The sequence below is a fragment of the Mus musculus genome, chromosome 12 (genome assembly GCF_000001635.26).
Source record: "Mus musculus strain C57BL/6J chromosome 12, GRCm38.p6 C57BL/6J".
Classification (NCBI taxonomy): domain Eukaryota; kingdom Metazoa; phylum Chordata; class Mammalia; order Rodentia; family Muridae; genus Mus; species Mus musculus.
Genome location: NC_000078.6, coordinates 24,794,707 through 24,812,500, shown reverse-complemented (window position 1 = coordinate 24,812,500; position 17,794 = coordinate 24,794,707). Strand labels below are relative to the sequence as shown.

The following is a 17,794-nucleotide window of genomic DNA, read 5'->3' as shown; positions in this document are numbered from 1 at the left end:
CAAATGCACACAACATGCAAAAGAGTAAGGGCGTCTTCAGGCTGGGACCAAAGTAGAAAGCATGGCTGCTCACAAACTTTCTGTCCATCGTCTAAGGAGGCAGCACGTTCCAGTTTGTGAAACAGATTTTCTCTGGCTCAGCTATCTGAGAACAACTCATCATGTGGGTGGACAGGAGACAGTACTGGACAATGGGCTCTTAGAAGTATTATTCAGAAGACACAAAAGTTCCACCCACACCTGCCACTTGTGTGGCCTCTGGACTAAAAAGAAAAAAAACCACAGGGTACACAATGAAACTTTTCTTCCACAACAGAGGTGTCTTGGGGACACAAGCTGATTCCAAGCCTTCTAGAGATTTGCCGATACAGAGGAAAAATCCTGGGACCTTGAGGAAGTAGCTGAACTTTTGGCATGAGTTCTGACAGTTCACCCCGGGAGTCTTTAGTCAGCACTGGAAGGAGGATAACCAGCCTTGCGGATGGAAGAGATCCCACTGCTCCAGAGCATGCTGTGTAGACAGGAGAGGGCCCTTTGAGAACATGGAGGGGCTGCTCTGTGTTCTTACCGCATGGGACACTAGCTCCTCCATCCTGGAGGTGCATCAGGGGACAGGTATTTTAGTCACTCACATTCCTTCTCCAGGTTTGGAATTTTCCACTGGGACATTTAAAAATAGATGGGAATTGATCCTTTAAATATCTCTTGTAAGTTTCTTTCAATTTTTTTCCCCGCTCTTTTAGAGTCCACCTTTCCCACTTAGTCTATCTGGTGAGAGCTTTTTGATCAAGCAGTTCATACTTCTGCCATAACTCTTCTCTATAGTTTACTAAGAATTATCTACTTTTTTGTTATTAAAATTAGACAACATTTCAAAGGAATAGTTACTAGCAGTACAATGATGTTCTGTGCCTTAAGGCTCTGTCTTATGTGACTTTCAGCCCCTCTCTCCCTCCACTTCTTTCTTGCTTTCTTTCTCCTGAATAGGCACATGGGCTCACTGAGACTGAGGCTGTGAGAATGCATTCTGGGTATATGACCTCAAAGTCGGCCACAGATAACAATGTCCAGAGGACCAAGATAACAGCTGCCTGCAGCCCTCCCTCCTCCTGGAAGACACTGGCCAGATTACAGGGAGCACAGACAGTCCCTGTAAATAGAAAGTGAACAGAAAAGAAGCAACCAGATGATTAAACACATCCTCACTAAGTATTTTCATGCCCTCTTCTGTGACCCCATCATAAGCACCAGAGACCTAAACAGAAAGGACTTTGGTCTGTCGGGCAGCAAAAAGTTAAGATAGTTCTTTGGGGCAAGAGGTAGAAGCAGCATTACAGGATTCTGAGGGTGAACGAGAAAGATAAACATCTCACAGTGTGCATGTGATGAGAGGTACAGGTCAGTGTAGGTCAGTTGTAGAAAATAGGCCTAGAGTAGTGAAGTCTTGGGTACCATCCCCAGTGCCAAAGCCCCAAGAAAAACAGCAACATGAAAATCTCCATTATCCACCTTTCCTGTTTCAAGACATTTTAATAACGCCTCCCAATTCTACAACTAACCATTAAAAAGAAAACTTACAAAGATTATTTTTTTATTTTTACCTATGTGTACATGTCTTTGTGAGGATACACACATGTGTGTGCAGATGCCCACAGAGGCCAACACATGCCCACAGAGGCCAGAAGAACATGGATCCCCCGGAACTAGAGTTACAGGCAACTGCGAGCCACCTGCTCTTGTGGGACAAAACACAGGTTCTCTCCAAAAGCAAGCAACAAGTGCTCTTAACTGCAAAGCCATCACTCCACCTCCTGGTTTTTCTTCATGTGTGTGGATGTATGTGTGTGGGTACACACACCAAAGAAAAGTTTTCTAAGTATGTGTCTGTCTGTGCACACATGTGTATTTACATGTATCCAAGGACAGCTTTTAAAAGTCTGTGCTCTCTGTCTGCTTCCAACGATCAAACTCAGGTCATCAGGCTCTGCTCAGGCACCTTTACCTAGACACCATCTCATCAGCCCTCCTGCCATGTTAGTTCCCTATTGTTTATCATCACTACCCCATAGGTGTCTCTCCTTTCCCCTTTACTAAGCTAGCCCAGCTCTCACCTTGAACGTAAAAGGGCAAAGTGTCCTTTTACAGGGATGGCGAGGACTTTAGAAGCCACTGGCTCTCCCTTTGAAGAACAATTTATCATCAAACTGTCTTAGGCATTCAAAGAGATAATGCCAGGCCAAGTGTGATTTACAGATCCTGATGTTGTTTGAAGATCATTCACTGTACCAGACTTTCCTGGAAGCCATTTGCAGTCTGGCTCAGAATTGCATTTCTTGTACAGATGTGCTAGATTAAACAAGGAGTGGGTATTTGATAATCAGCTCCTTTCCTAAAACATCTTCTAAGCCATTCCTGCTTCCAGTGTTCAATCTGGCAACAATGTGAACACTGAAAAAAGACTCAGAATAGCACTAAAACTCTCAAGTGTATGCTTATTGGGCATTTGTTGTGACAGACACTTGAGACTCAGCAGAGACCAAAAAAGTCCCTGTTCTTACAAAGCTTCAACTCAAGGATAAACTGAAGCCAGGCATTTGGAGAGACAGGGCTTAGGCAGTAAATAGAAGCAAGAAGAAATTTACAGGGATTCTATGTTCACCTATATGTTCATAACTGAAGAAAGAGAGGGGAAGAGTAGGTAGATAGGTAGATGATAGGTGATAGATGGATGATAGATGATAGATAGATGATAGGTGATAGATGGATGATAAATGATAGATAAATGATAGATAGATAGATAGATAGATAAATGATAGATAGATAGATAGATAGATAGATAGATAGATAGATAGATAGATAGATAGGTGATAGATATATAGATAGAGAGATAGCAACTTGAAGTGTTTGTGGATTTATGTAGTACAACCATTCCCACCACAGCTAATTTCAGTTACTAGCAAGATATCACTGATGGTAGGGGCTGGAATAGATGCGGAAACATAGCCCTCCGAAGTGTGTGTGAGCCACCTTCCATGCCCCACTGCCCAAGAATCTGCCTTGCTATAGTTTAGATGGTCTGACGGCTCAGTGGAGAGAGCCAGACTTAACATGAAATTGGTGGAACAGGAAGAGAGAAAGGAAGGAAGGAAGGAAGGAAGGAAGGAAGGAAGGAAGGAAGGAAGGAAGGAAGGAAGGAAGGAAGGAAGGAGAAAAGGAAAAGAAAAAAGAAACAGCAAAATGCTAAGAACTATACAAAAGTTTTATACATATCAAATAATGTGTAAACCAGGAGAAATCTCTTACCTTTGTTCTTCAACATTTGGTATAATGGAGGAAAATAAACCAGAAGAAGATGCCCTCCACTGAGAGAGGAGGCTGTACAAGACCCTCAATTTATAGTTCAACTGTGAAAACTTTCCCCAAATACTCCACTTTCACTCTGATTTTCTACATTTAACTTTGATGGGCACTGGGGAGCCCAGGGCCTTGGGCATGTGGGCAAGCACGCTAATTGAGCTCTGAACTGCAGCTCATCCTTATCTGCATTGGGCAATTAAGAATCAAAACAAATAGAAATACATTTCTGGGCTGACGAGATGGCTCAGCAGTTAAGAGCACTGACTGCTCTTCCAAAGGTCCTGAGTTCAAATCTCAGCAACCACATGGTGGCTCACAACCATCCGTAATGAGATCTGATGCCCTTCTTCTGGTGTGTCAGAAGATAGCTACAGTGTACTTACATAAAATAAAAATAAATAAATCTTTAAAAAAAAAAAAAAGAAAAACATTTCCATCCATCAATAATAATGTCACCCAGAAGACATTTATGCCCTGCCAAGTGCAAGCCACATACATCCGTGGTCATTTCTGTCCCTCGTTTTTGGAAGGTGTGTCTGCACACACTGACGTGATCTACAGTTTTTACTCTCTGGAGTCTGGTGTGGAATTAGTACTTGGCAGGTCACAACTGAAAGATTTCCTGACAGTTTGGGTTTTCACGAATGAAAGACTTAGGAAAATTCCAAGATGTGGTTTAGAATTAGACCCTCAAAAATCTGATCTGACTCATAAAAGGCCATGGTTAGAGGGGGATCCCTCTTTGTATTAAGGTAGGGCAGAGCCTCGGAGCATCTTGGAGCCATTAGAATCTAGTGAGTGTGTTGACGGCCTCTCCAGAATCCGGAGACCTGGGCTTCGGTTGTTAAGCTTTAAGAAGGCCATCGTGTAACGAGGTGGGCTGATCGTGGGCAAAGGCCAGAAGAATGCTTTGCTGCTATCCACTAGCTGATAGTAACTGTTTGTCCTATCTGTGTGTCAGAACTGCCATCCTAAAGTCCCAGCTCTGTCTCTTAGATTTTCAAGTGTGGAAAGTAGAATTCATTATGCCCAGCATCAATATCAAAGAAACAGATGTGGGTCTGGAGACACAGCTCAGGCGGACCAGGTTTGCCACCTAAGTGTGAAAAATATGAGTGTGTTCTAACCAACCCATGTGGAAAAGCTCAGTGATGATATGAGCCTAAAATCTCTGCAATGGGGAGGCAGAGAGAGCCAGATCCCTGGGGCTTCCTGGCCAGCCCAACCTCATTAGTGAGCCTCAGGCTAGTGAGAGACCCTGACTCAAACACAAGAGGTACAGTGAGTGAAGATACCTGGAATCGGTCTCTAACCTCCACACACATGCACGTGCATGCATGACTCCCACTTATGTGAACACACAAATATGCAAACACTATAAAATGTGAAAATACTGAGACATGGAAAGGACCACACAGTGGTGGTATCCAATGCGTTCCTTTATGTTTATATTTATTTATGTTATGTGTGTGATGCTTTCAGTGAGAATGGCCCCCATAGGCTCATATGTGAATGCTTAATCATCAGGGACTAGCACTACTTGAGAAGGATTAGGGGGTGTGGCTTTGTTGAAGGAAATGCATCACTTTGAGGTTTTGGAAGCCCAAGCAGGCCCAGTGTCCCTCTCTTCTTGCTGCCTCTGGATCCAGATGTAGAACTCTCAGTAACTACTCTAGCACCATGTCTACCTGAGGGCCATCATGTTCCCTGCCATGATGACAATGGACTAAACCTCTGAGACTCTAAACAAGTCCCAATCAAATGCTTTCTTTTTATATAAGAGTTGCCTTGGTCATGGAGTCTCTTCCCAGCACTAGACCATTGACAAGGACAATGCATATGAGGGCTTTACCTCCCTGTACACATATGCACACATGTGCCTGGTGTCTGTGGAGGTTAGAAGAAGAGGTCAAACCCTCTAGAACTGGTTGCAAGCTAGAGTAAGTTGTCTAAACCACTGAGCTATCCCTCTAGCCCCTCTGATACATTCCTGGAGGTGTAATTAAAGCCACTAGATAATCAAGCTTTCTGATCATATGCTTTTGTTATATACAGTTTTTCTTTGGGCCAGAAATAAGTAATGGAAGTAAGTCCAGCCTTCCTTCAAACCCAGATTGTGTGACACCTGGCATCTGTTTTCTGAAGGTGCCTCAGCTCTGGATGCACAATATGGACAGTATTGCATTGCTCAGGGTATCGCAGTGGGCTTCCTATGCAAAGTTTACTTTCTAGTTCATGCAGCATTTAGAGGTATAATCCTGCCTTTGAGCTCTTCTTCCACAAATCACATGAGATCTCTAGAGATTATTGAATGTCTTCAGAAAGAACTTCATGGGTCTGATCCGATGGGGACAGTACTGCCCATGTCCCTTTGACTGATATGATCTGAAGCTCAAAAAACATTTCTTAGTCAGCAGTAAGACTCTGCAAACAAGCAAGGTAACCATAAGCCTGAAGCATGACAGTTTTAAGAATGAGGCCAACCTCCGGGCATGGTGGCGCACGCCTTTAATCCCAACACTTGGGAAGCAGAGGCAGGCAGACTTTTGAGTTCGAGGCCAGCCTGGTCTATAAAGTGAGTTCCAAGACAGCCTGGGCTACAGAGAAACCCTGTCTGGAAAAAACAAACAAACAAACAAACAAAAAAAGAATGAGGCCAACCAATGGTTTAAATAATTGCACTCCTTGGCGTTAAGTTGATAGTATTTAGAGATGCATGCTATGCTACCTCTTGGAATGCTTTGAGAGATGAAACTATCAAACCAAGAGAAATAATTCAAAGCCTTCTATAGGGAGCTGGCATTTGGACTGACCCCGAATGCCAGAAAGCAATAAAGCAGACAGACCTACAAATCGAAATGCAATTTGTTGAATTACACACTCCTGTCCTTGCCAATTCCCGCGCGTGCCAAGTTTCATTGATTGCTTGGGACACTTACTTTGAACTCTAGCTTTTGAGGATTTCCTGTCCATAATACTACAAATTCTTCATTCTGATTCAGGGGCGGTCCAGTTTCATAAGTTTAAGATTTAAAAGAGAGGAGGGTGGCTCAGTGATAAAAGCGCTTGCCATACACGGGTGAAGACGTGAGTTCAGATCCCCAGAATCCTAGTGTGCATCTAAAATCCAAACATTACTCTAGTGAGATGAGAGACAGAGCCAGGAGGGTCTCCAGACATTTTCAGACCAGCTAATTTGACATATGAAATGGAAAACAACAAGAAGTCCTGTCTCAAGCAAGGTAGGACCAGCACTGTAGGTTACCCTCTGACCTCTCTGTGAGCACCTGCACTCACTCATGAACACACACACACAAAGATAAAAGAGTCAAGTGCACACAGACATACACAGACCACATACACACACAAAGGACTCAGGAAAGCTAAGTCACTTTTCAAAACAATACAGGTCTGTAAGATCCCTGGGAACCCTGGGGTAGTCTCATCTGTCATACAAAGTGGATGTTATAATTTGAATAAAAATTGCCCGCATAGGCCCATAAAGGGTGGCACTATTAGAAGGTGTGGCCTTTTTGGAGTAGGTGTGGTTTTATTGAAGTAGGTGTGACCTTATTGAAATAGGTGTGGCCTTGTTGAAAGAAGTATGCCACTGGGAACAGGGGAGAGGATGGATAGGGTGGGGGGTGGGAGGGCGGGTGGGGGGGTGGGAGGGGGGGCTTTGAGGTTTCAGAAGCTCAAGCCAGGCTCAGTGACTTACTCTCACTTCTTACTGCCTGCCTATCCAGAGGTAAAACTCTTGGCTACCTACCTCTCCAGCACCATGTCTGCCTGCATGCCACCATACTTCCTGCCATGATGATAATGAACTAAACCTCTGAACTGTAAGCAGCCCGTTAAAAGCTTTCCTTTATAAGAGTTGAGGTGGTCTTGGTGTCTCTTCACGGCAATGAAACCTTACCTGAGACAGTGGGTTATGATTCAAAGAAGACTCATGAAATGTGCTAAGGCTGCTCGCCCAGGCAGACACTATGACACACTTACTGCATGGCTTGCCACTAATGCTGATATAAGGGAGGGGAAGTCTCGTCAGCCTTCTTAGGGCTGAAGTAACATGGATAAAGAGAAACAGGAGAGAGGCACGGCAAATATGCTATCAAAGTTCTAAGTTTGGCTGAAGTCTTCAGACACAAAGACCCAAAGGTCCAGGGAAAACTGCCTACCTCTGTGCTTAGGCTCGATAAAAAATGGCCAGCTGTAAGACGCTTGGGCAAAAACTCTGATCTAACCTAATAGAGTGGGTGGGGAACCCAGCAAGACTGTCCAGACAGACCATCCAGGTCCCTAAGCACAACCCCTCCTGTCAGGGATGTAGCCGGACCTTTCTGGAATGGGGGTTTTCTAATCCACTATCACACAGGGAAGGTGAGAAGGCTTCTTTCTAGAAAGATCAGTCAGAGTCCTACCTTAGGCTTCAGGGCTTATCTGAGAGAAGGAGGATTCTAGTTTCTGTGACCCATATGAGGGAAGAGGGCTTCCGGTTTCCATGACTCACTTCTGTGTAGAATAAGGGACAAGAGGCAGAAAGGCAATAGAGGACCATCAACCTGAGGTTGCCTCTAATATCTCGAGAGCCTTGCATTCAAAGTACTCAGAGCGTCCAAACCTCTTCCTTTGAGGTACTTCCAAGGTCCAGTACTAACATGGCCTTGCAAATAGACACCACCAGAAAATTCAGCGCAACACCAACAACACAAGCAATGATTTTTCCAATAGATAAGTGGCACTATGTTTTTTTTTAAAGATTTATTTATTTATATGTAAGTACACTGTAGCTGTCTTCAGAAGAGGGAGTCAGATCTCATTACAGATGGTCGTGAGCCACCATGTGGTTGCTGGGATTTGAACTCCGGACCTTCGGAAGAGCAGTCGGGTGCTCTTACCCACTGAGCCATCTCACCAGCCCGACACTATGTTAAAATGTCAAACTTTTGTGTTTCAAAGGACACCATCAAGAAGGAAAAAGGACAGTTCACAAAAAAGAAGAAAATGATATTGAATAGTATGCCCAAAAAGGGACACGTAACCAGAACATATAAAGAACTATTACAACTCATAAAATGAAAAGTCAGTTTTAAAATAGGCAAAGGATTTGAGCAAATATCCTTTCCTTTGGCCAAAACATAAATAAAAATTTAAAAATTGGGGGATTCACAAATGGCTAATAAGCATATGAAAAGATAATCTATCTCATTATTCATTAGGGAAGTGCAAATCAAACCCACAATGATACACCATTTCATGCTAAGATGACTCACATGAAAAGTTGAATTTTGGCAAGGATGTGAACCATCATGGGTTGCAAGAGAAGTGTACAATGATGCAGTCACTTTGGAAAGCAGTTTGGCAGTTCCTCAGAAACTTTGAACATAGTTACCATGTGACCTGAAAAAAATTTGCTCTAAGGTATGTGCCCAGGTGAGCCAAAAAAAGTGTATTTGCATGTATTAGTCATAACAGCCTCAAAGTGGAAGGATCCAAATGTTCCATCACCAATGAACAAACAGATAAAATGTAATACATTCATGCAAAATAATGCTATTCAACCACAAAAGGGATGGGATTTGGATACATGCTACACAACATGAGTAGGCCTTAAAAACATTGTGTTGAGTGAAAGAAACCATAGCCAAAGTGTCTTATATCATTGCCCCTAAGTCAGCATCAGGAAGAGGCAGACCCACAGAAGAACACAGAGGATTATCGGTTACCTAGAGCTGTGAGAAGAGAAAGAATGAGGCGTGAGAGTCCTTATTGTGGGTAAGAAAAATATTCCAAAACTTGATGACTACACATCTCTGTGAATATATTAAAAATAATTGATGCCAGGCAAAGTGTCATACATCAGTCATTCCAAAACCGATGAGTTCCAGGCTAATTAAAGCTACATGGTGAGAGCCTGTCTCAAACAGCAAGAAAAATCAATTATAAAAATCGCTGAAGGGCTGGAGAGATGGCTCAGCCATTAAAGGCTAGGCTCACAACCAAAAATCACTGAATCATGTACTTCAAAAGACCAAGTTATAGTGTGTGAATTATTTCTCAACAATGTGTTAAAAAAAAAGGAGGCTGCTTTCAGAAAATAAGGGAAGGGAGAGAGAAAAACAGAGCTTACCTGTCGCTATTAAACATCAGCACAATGTGGGTTGTTTATGGATCAAAAGCATATAGGCTGGCAAATTTAAGTTACAGAGGGAAAATTTAAAATAAGCTAGGCATAGTGGTGCAAGCCTATGCCTCATAGTAATAGTCATAGTAGCGTGTTTTACAGGGAGCAGGATTGTGAGTTTAAGGATCATCTGGACTATATAGTAGTCCAGGCTTACCTGCGTTGCGTACTAGAACCCTGCCTCAAAAAAGTAAAAGATAAAACATGAAGGGATGTTCCGGAAAGAACGATTTGAAAAATGAAGCAAATTGCTTCCAGGAAGCAGACTTCTAGGAAGAGCGCAGGGTAAAAGGTTGTTCCTTTGGTTATGACTTTGGAGAGTTTTAGAAACAATCTTGTATATGCTTGTATATACTCTTGATAAGAGTAAGAGCTTTGGGATTGTATGTAGCCCATCCGGTAGAGTGCTTACCTAGCATGCATGAAGCCCTGGGTTTGATCCCAAACATCACATAAACCAGGCTGCCCCTCCCCCCACGGAAGGTGGAAGCAGGAGGATCACAAGTTTAAAACCATCCATACATTTTGGACATAAGATACAGATAAGGCTGGAAGTAAACTGGAAGTTTCCTTCTGGTGGTTGGTTTTCACAGTGCTGAAAGGTGCTTATGCAGGGTGCTGGGAGAGAGACGTCATCCACAGTCTTACTCAGCAATGGACCCTGGAGACTTTACCACCTGCCTGCCAGACAAGACCTGTGCACAGAGGCGATACTGGCAAGACTGTGTTGAGGGTAACCAACTCCTTTCTGATTGGATTTAAGGGACCCATGAGGTGGGTCCTATAAAGCTTATTAAAAGCCTATACGATAGGAGGCAGTCATAGGTCCTGTGCAGAATTTACTACTGGTGTTCTGCTAAAAGGACATGGAGTCACACTTCCTAAGTGTCTATGCATACATCCACAGATGCATGCTGCGTTCAGCTGGCGACGAGAGGCTTCCTCTTAGAGACTCAGAACTAGTCAAAGTACTGAGAACTGACTGTTGAATGCCCAGCCCTAAGTGAGACTTTTATATGATTCCTTTCAGGACCCATGGAACATGCCAGAAGAGAGGAGCAGACAGATCTTAACAGGTGAAGGGATGGATGCTTTGGAACCCTGTCTTCTGCATGTGACATTGTCCTTGGAACCCTGTCTTCTGCATGTGACATAGTCCTTGGAACCCTGTCTTCTGCATGTGACATAGTCCTTGGAACCCTGTCTTCTGCATGTGACATAGTCCTTGAATTCATGATCTCACAGAAGCTGTGGATACTTACACAAGACCTGTAAAATGATTCTTTTTTTTAATTTAAGACATTAAAATAGGAGAATAGAGATTAGTTAGGACTAGCAAGTGGCTCAACAAAGATAAAAGGGAGACAAGAGAGGATGAAGTTTGTAAATATGATCACAGTACACTGAATATGTTTATGAAATTGTCAAGTTGGTTTTTTTTCCCCCGAGACAGGGTTTCTCTGTGTAGCCCTGGCTGTCCTAGAACTCACTCTGTAGACCAGGCTGGCCTTGAGCCCAGAAATCCATCTGCCTCTGCCTCCCAAGTGCTGGGATTAAAGGCATTCGCCACCACTGCCCTGTGTCAAAAATTTTTAAACTAAAAAAAAAAAAGTCAAGGTTATCCTTAGCTACAAAGTGAATTTGTGGTCAGCCTGGGATACATGAGATCATCCTCAAATTAAAAAAAAAATTTAAAAAATAAAAGTAATGTTTGAGTTCTGCTAGGAACTACTTATCTCGTAATAGTAATAGTAAAGAACATTCAACTACTGCATAGGCCTGGCTCCTAGAGTATCCTGCACTGGATTCCTGGTGATGAGCAATGCGGATTAAAGATTATGACAGCAGCAAAGTGTTTCCCGGAACAATGCTTCATATGTGCCCCAGGGCAATTCAGCTCTCTTTGATTTCTCCTTCTGCAGCCCCTGGGGATCGAAGGTAAGTAGCAGCACGGAGTCAACTTAATGTTTCATCCCAAGAGTGGTTAGCTAATGATTATTTGAAACCTTGGTTTGTAAAAGCCAGACAGGTTTGGTTTGTAACAGCACAGGTAATCCCATGGCTATGTCACATGTCTATTCAGAATTTTTTTTTAAGTCTAGATTATTTTATGTGCATGAATGTTTTGCCTGCATGTATATGTGTGTACCACATGTATGCCTGGTACCTACAGTGGTCAGAAGAAGGCAAGAGATCACCTGGAGCCTGGGTTATGAATTGTAAGCCACCATATGTGTGGTTGTGAGCCATGTGGAAATGACTGGTGAGGCAGGGGAGGGAGGACGATGGGAGGGAAAGAGGGAAGAGGAGGAAGTCCTTTCAAAGGCATGAGCGATGGGCAGGGCATGCCTACAATCCCAGAACTCAGGGTGTAAAGGCAGGAGGATCAGGGAGTACAGCAAATTCAAATCTAGCCTGAGCTACATGAGAAACCTGTCCACAAACAAACAAAAAAATACAAAGCCATAAACAATCAGTGCAATTATTTTATTATTTAAGTATCTGATGCTGCAAATTGTGTTCTACAAATTAGAACTGAACTACTATTCTAGTCAAGAGAATATTCCTGAGAATTAATTTAGGTCAGTGCTAGGATTCCCACAATGCCTGACTACCACTGTCAACACAATATGCTATTAAAGAGAAGGTGCCACCTCCTCCAGTTTCCCTACAGTGAACCACTGGCTCTAGGAATGCATGTGCAGACTGGGAAAGTACAAAGCTCTGTTTTTTAGGTCCAGGTTTCTTCTGCACACTTGCCGTGGGCAAGCTCTTTGAGCTCTGATTTCTCATCTGTGAACTTAAGACACAGTAAGAAGGGCTGAGAATGTAGCTCAGGTAATAGAGGACACTCACAAAGCCTGGGGTACAATCCACAACAATAGACAGGCATGCATACACACACACACACAGAGAGAGAGAGAGAGAGATGCACACATTAATTTAAAATTTTAAAGACTCTACATAATCATATAAAATTCTGCAACGTGCCTTGCTGTGTACTGTGTCCTGGATTAAATGATGCATTATATGAAACAGTATCAATCATATGCCAACTATTTGATAGTCATCCTTCCCCATTGTGTGTGTGTGTGTGTGTGTGTGTGTGTGTGTGTGTGTGTGTGTGTGTGTGTTGGGACTGAAACTAACACCTCGTGCCTGTGAGGCAAGTGCTACATGCTGCCATGAGCTACAGCCGCAGCCCTCCTGCCTTGTGAATAAATGGGGCTCAGCGACAGGCTATCCTTACTGCACAAAAGAATATCTGAAATACCTTCCAAGGCATGCTTCTGTGTTGTTGCCAGCTCCTCCTTTCAGTTTTGAGGGATGTTGGTCATCTATCCAGATAATTTTCCCTTCTGCAGTAATTATCTAGACAGCCTCCATTGCTCCATCCGCATCTGCACTTCAATAGGCTAGAAAAGAGCAGTTATAATATTAATACTCCTTACCTCGGCATCCCACAAGAATCTTAACATTTACTCCCGAGAGGTCTTTTTAAAGTCACAACAGGAAGCTGCAGCCTTCTGCTTTGCAGTTGGACTACAGCAATCTCAGGCGTGTTTTTTGGTGGGGGTGGGTGGGGATGGGTGGGTGGGGTTTATTTTGTTTTGTTTTGGTTTTTTGGTTTTTTTTTTTTTGTTTTTTTGAGACAGGGTTTCTCTGTATAGCCCTGGCTGTCCTGGAACTCACTCTGTAGACCAGGCTGGCCTCGAACTCAGAAATCCGCCTGCCTCTGCCTCCCAAGTGCTGGGATTAAAGGCGTGTGCCACCACGCCCGGCTCCGAGGCGTGTTTTTAAACTTGTATTTTACACACACACACACACACACACACACACATCTATCATCTATAAAATTCTGTTGTGTGAGCTGAGCATGCTGGCCAGTACCTGTAACCCCAACAAGTGGGGAGGCTGTGGAGTGGGGTGGTGACATGGTGTGACTTGAGAGCCCCACCCACTAACAATAACAGCTTAGCAAAGGCACAGGTAAGATGTGTGCACAGGGAGAACTGATGGTAGCTCTTTTCAACCCAAGCTCAATCCTTTCTTTCCTTTAAAAGCAGAGCTGAGGCCGGACGTGGAGCCTTTGTATACACCTTGTTTCCTGCTTTAGATTTGTGGGGCCACGTGGTCAAATCATGGTCAGAAAAGGCTGTTGAATGTAATTCAGACTTTAAGCATTCATCTTTCCAGCAAGAGATCACCAGCCTTAGGACAGAGAAGAATAGCACCAACAGCGAGGAGAGGGGATGCAGTCTGTCACTGAGCTCCCATAGATGAGGGCTCTAGCTGCAACCTAATAAGATGACTAGCTGCTGTGGAGTCAATTTAGTATTATTTAGCTAGAATGTCTTTTTTTTTTTTTTTTGGTTATGACATCATCTCTATACTTAATCACTTTCCTACCATTTGATTTTCCTGGGTGTCGGCAGGCCATTCGACCTGGAGATTACTTTTTGTATTGGAATGTCAAAAGGCAAATATTTAAGCTCTGATTACCAAATGGCCCCTGTTTTTAATGGGCAGTTTTGGATTTTTCTGTTTGAATAAAAATGACAGGCACAAAAGAGCTGAGCAATTTATCACAGTAATTAGCATGAAAGAGTCAGTGAAGAGTTTGTGGGAGGGTCATACCCTTGGAGTTCAGTGTCAGTGAGAGCGACAAGATGACATTCCCCATGTGTGTGTGTTCTGCATCAAAGAAGAGGATTTTGGCGTCTAGAGGAAGACTGCATCCTGTGATTTAAGATGAATTTATTGGAATTTGAGAGATAGCTCTATTGGCAAGCATGGGACTGGGTTTGAGCCCCAATACACAGGTGTGATGCTGTACTTATAATCCAAGGGAGACCAAGAAATGCAGATCTCTGGGGTGTATTGGCCAGGCAGCCTATTCTTTTTTTTTTAAGATTTATTTATTTATTTTATGTTTATGAGTACACTGTAGCTGTACTGATGGTTGTGAGTGATCATATGGTTGCTGAGAATTTGAATTCAGGACTTCTGCTTGCTTGCTCAGGTCGGCCCCACTCACTTCAGTCTAAATATTTATTTATTATATATCTAAGAATACTGTAGCTGTCTTCAGACACACAAGAAGAGGATGTCAGATCTCATTACAGATGGTTGTGAGGCACCATGTGGTTGCTGGGATTTGAACTCAGGACCTTTTGAAGAGCAGTCAGTGCTCTTAACCGCTGAGCCATCTCTCCAGCCCCCCCTTTTTAAATATTTATTTATTATTATACATATTATAAGTACACTGTAAGTGTCTTCAGATGCACCAGAAAAGGGCATCAGAACTCATTATGGGTGGTTGTAACCCACTATGTAGTAGCTAGGATTTGAACTCAAGACCTTTGGAAGAGCAGTCAGTGCTACCCGTTGAGCCATCTCTCCAGCCCCAGGCAGCCTATTCTAAATGGCGATCTCCAGGCCAATGAGAGACACTGTTCCAAAAAAACAAGAACCATAGATTGACTACTTCAAACTCCCAACAGCAGGCCTTGTAAGAAGCCCTCTTCTAAGTTGTTGCCAGGGTTGTCCAAGAGACTCCTTAGTTGACTCCCAGAGGTGGAAGGTTAAGTCCCTGTTGCTTATGACACCATGTACTTCACACATGACCCAGAGGCTCCTGAGCTGGAACTGACCTGAAAGCTTCCTCCCTGAGGTCCAACATTCATAGTACCAGAAAGTGCCATGCAAGCCTCCAAGGAAGAAAAACAATCAAGCGTCTTAACAGACCACAACACCTATGAACCAAAACAATGGCAGCATGATCCAATTACCCTAAGAATGCAGTAGCAGCACACACTCGCTGGCAGTAACCAACAGCTCGATAGACTTCGGGTACCCCAACAAGAGGGAGTTCAAGCCAAATACTGGAAACCTAGCTAACTGTCTGGGGCCAGTGAGGTCGCAGATCTCAGAACCTACAACCAACCCCTTACTTAGTCAACAGAATCTCTAACTATATTCTTAGTATTTATCCTTATACTGACAGGTAAGTGTAGTCCTCACGCCTCATCAAGAAAACTTCTCTTTATTACAGATGGAGACCATTAAAGAAAACCAAACCAAGCCAGGCATTGGTGGCACACGCCTTAAATCCCAGCAATCGGGAGGCAGAGGCAGGTGGATTTCTGAGTTCGAGGCCAGCCTGGTCTACACAGTGAGTTCCAGGACAACCAGGGCTACACAGAGAAACCCTGTCTCGGAAAAAAAAGAAAGAAAGAAAGAAAGAAAGAAAGAAAGAAAGAAAGAAAGAAAGAAAGAAAGAAAGAAAGAAAGAAAGAAAGAAAGAAAGAAAGAAAGAAAGAAAACCAAAACCAATCAAAACGCAGGTATGGAGACCAGTTCCAATGGACAGATGGACCTCTAAGGTTCAAGGAGCTCTGTGGAAGGGGGTGGGGGTGGGGGGAGTAGAGATTGTTAGAGCCAGAGGAACAGAAGTTTGGTGTTATAAGATTGTGTTTCCTAGGAATGTCAGAAGCTACACACATAAAGTCTCACCAACATGGCTACCTAAAGGTGACCTGAACAAGGACAATACCAACGATAGCCATGTTAACACAGAGGGGGAGGGAGCAAAAGAGGCCTCAGCCCTAGACTAAAGAAGAACTAAAGCAACTGAGGAGTACTGAGAGTGGAAGAAACAGTCTGCCCCAGAGAAGAGAGAGCATGCCGGCTGGTTGTCCAGCACCAAGCAGTCAGCCCAGAAAACATGCATACAAGGAACATTATAGATTGTATTTATGTACTATGCATTGTAGCCTCCCCAGCCTTGAGCAGGCTGATTCAGACCTGTTCTGCCACTGTGAATGAGACCACCTAGGGTGGAGTCTTCTGACCTAGATAGGTCTATTGTTCCGTCACCTGCACTGCTCTCCTCCAAGATGCGGCTTCCTGCTGAGAGGCTGAACCTGTCTTCCTGAGATATTCCTGAGATAAGATGACAAGATGGTGACTGACAACCTGTCCATTGGTGACCTAGTGCTAACAACTTGGCAACAAAGCATAAAGATGCCTGGCGTGGCAGGGGATGGGCCTCCTCCTTTATAAGCACAGACTCTTAGTAAACATTCGGCCTTGATCAGAACTCTGTCTTGGTCTCGTTTCTTCTCTCACTGGTTCCTCCCTTACAGCTCCAGCCTCCCACTCAGGAACCCATTATGTATTTAGAAATACAGAGTGTGTGTGTGTGTGTGTGTGTGTGTGTGTGTGTGTGTGTGTGTGTGTGTGTGTAAAGTTAAATAGTTAAAGTCAGCCATGAATTTGAAAGAAAGCAAGAAGGAGGGGGAGGGGTAACTATGTAATTATATTATAATCAAAAATTAAAGAAATAGTAATTTTCTAAGGTTGATGGCCCTTGAGAAACAGCATTCAAGGGCTGACTTCCAGCCTCCACAGGCACATACTTGCACAAGTACTTGTGCACACTGAATGTGTGTGTGTGTGTGTGTGTGTGTGTGTGTGTGTGTGTGTGTGTGTGTAATAGAGTATGTGAATGAATGAATGAGATGAGATGAACTTGCTCTCTTCTGTCCCCTTCCACCCTACCATAACCCTAATGTCCCTCCAGTTCTGAGGAGAAGGTAAAACAGACAAACAGACCTCCACCTTTTTCTCTCAGCGTGAACATGTAAACACAGCATCAGGTAGTCCACACACCACCACTTACTTTCCAGTGAGCCAAGATTTTGTCTCTTTATTTCCAAAGAAGAAAACATTCATGAGAAGCCAGAGACTCAAAGTCACTGTTAGGAGAAAAGAAAAAAAAAAAAAAAGCAACTTTTTTTTAAAGATCTAAATATACCAAGGGCATTCAGATCTTTTGGGTAAAATTCCCATTTTACAGAAGAGGAAAATGACATTTAATAAGTTATTTCCAGAGTTTTCCAGTGCATAACCAGCAGATCTGGTATTTAAACCCCTATGATTTTGCAGCTCATGTGACATTACCCTTCAGAGCTGCCTCCTACCTCCCACCCCTACCCTCCCGATGCCTCCCCAGATGGTAGCGTATTGGCACAGTTGCTTTTTATGACTCCTGAGAGGCCTTGAGAAGAAAGTGGAGGTGACTTAGTCTATCAGAGCCTTCAAGGTCCAGAGCATGGGAAGGAACTCCACGCTTTCTGATTCTTTTAAAATTCTTAGCTGGCTAGCGATGGCCTGGCCTTCCATCCTGTTCCACTCTGAGTGTGCAGGGAGCTTGGCTGGGCAGATTCTTTCTGAAGCTGAGGGCAG

General features: G+C 43.5%; 1 long non-coding RNA gene across 2 annotated transcripts in view; it reads left to right on the top strand.

The window, feature by feature from the left end:
- Positions 1-16,643, top strand: part of 2900060N12Rik (RIKEN cDNA 2900060N12 gene) — a 35,460-nt gene extending 18,817 nt beyond the window's left edge. The window contains exons 2-4 of one of the 2 annotated variants that reach the window (NR_166875.1): positions 10,575-10,620; positions 11,322-11,482; positions 15,600-16,643. This is a non-coding gene — a long non-coding RNA (RIKEN cDNA 2900060N12 gene). The remainder of the gene's footprint in view (positions 1-10,574; positions 10,621-11,321; positions 11,483-15,599) is intronic. The other variant, NR_166876.1, reaches the window with a different exon arrangement.
- The last annotated feature ends 1,151 nt before the right edge of the window (positions 16,644-17,794 follow it).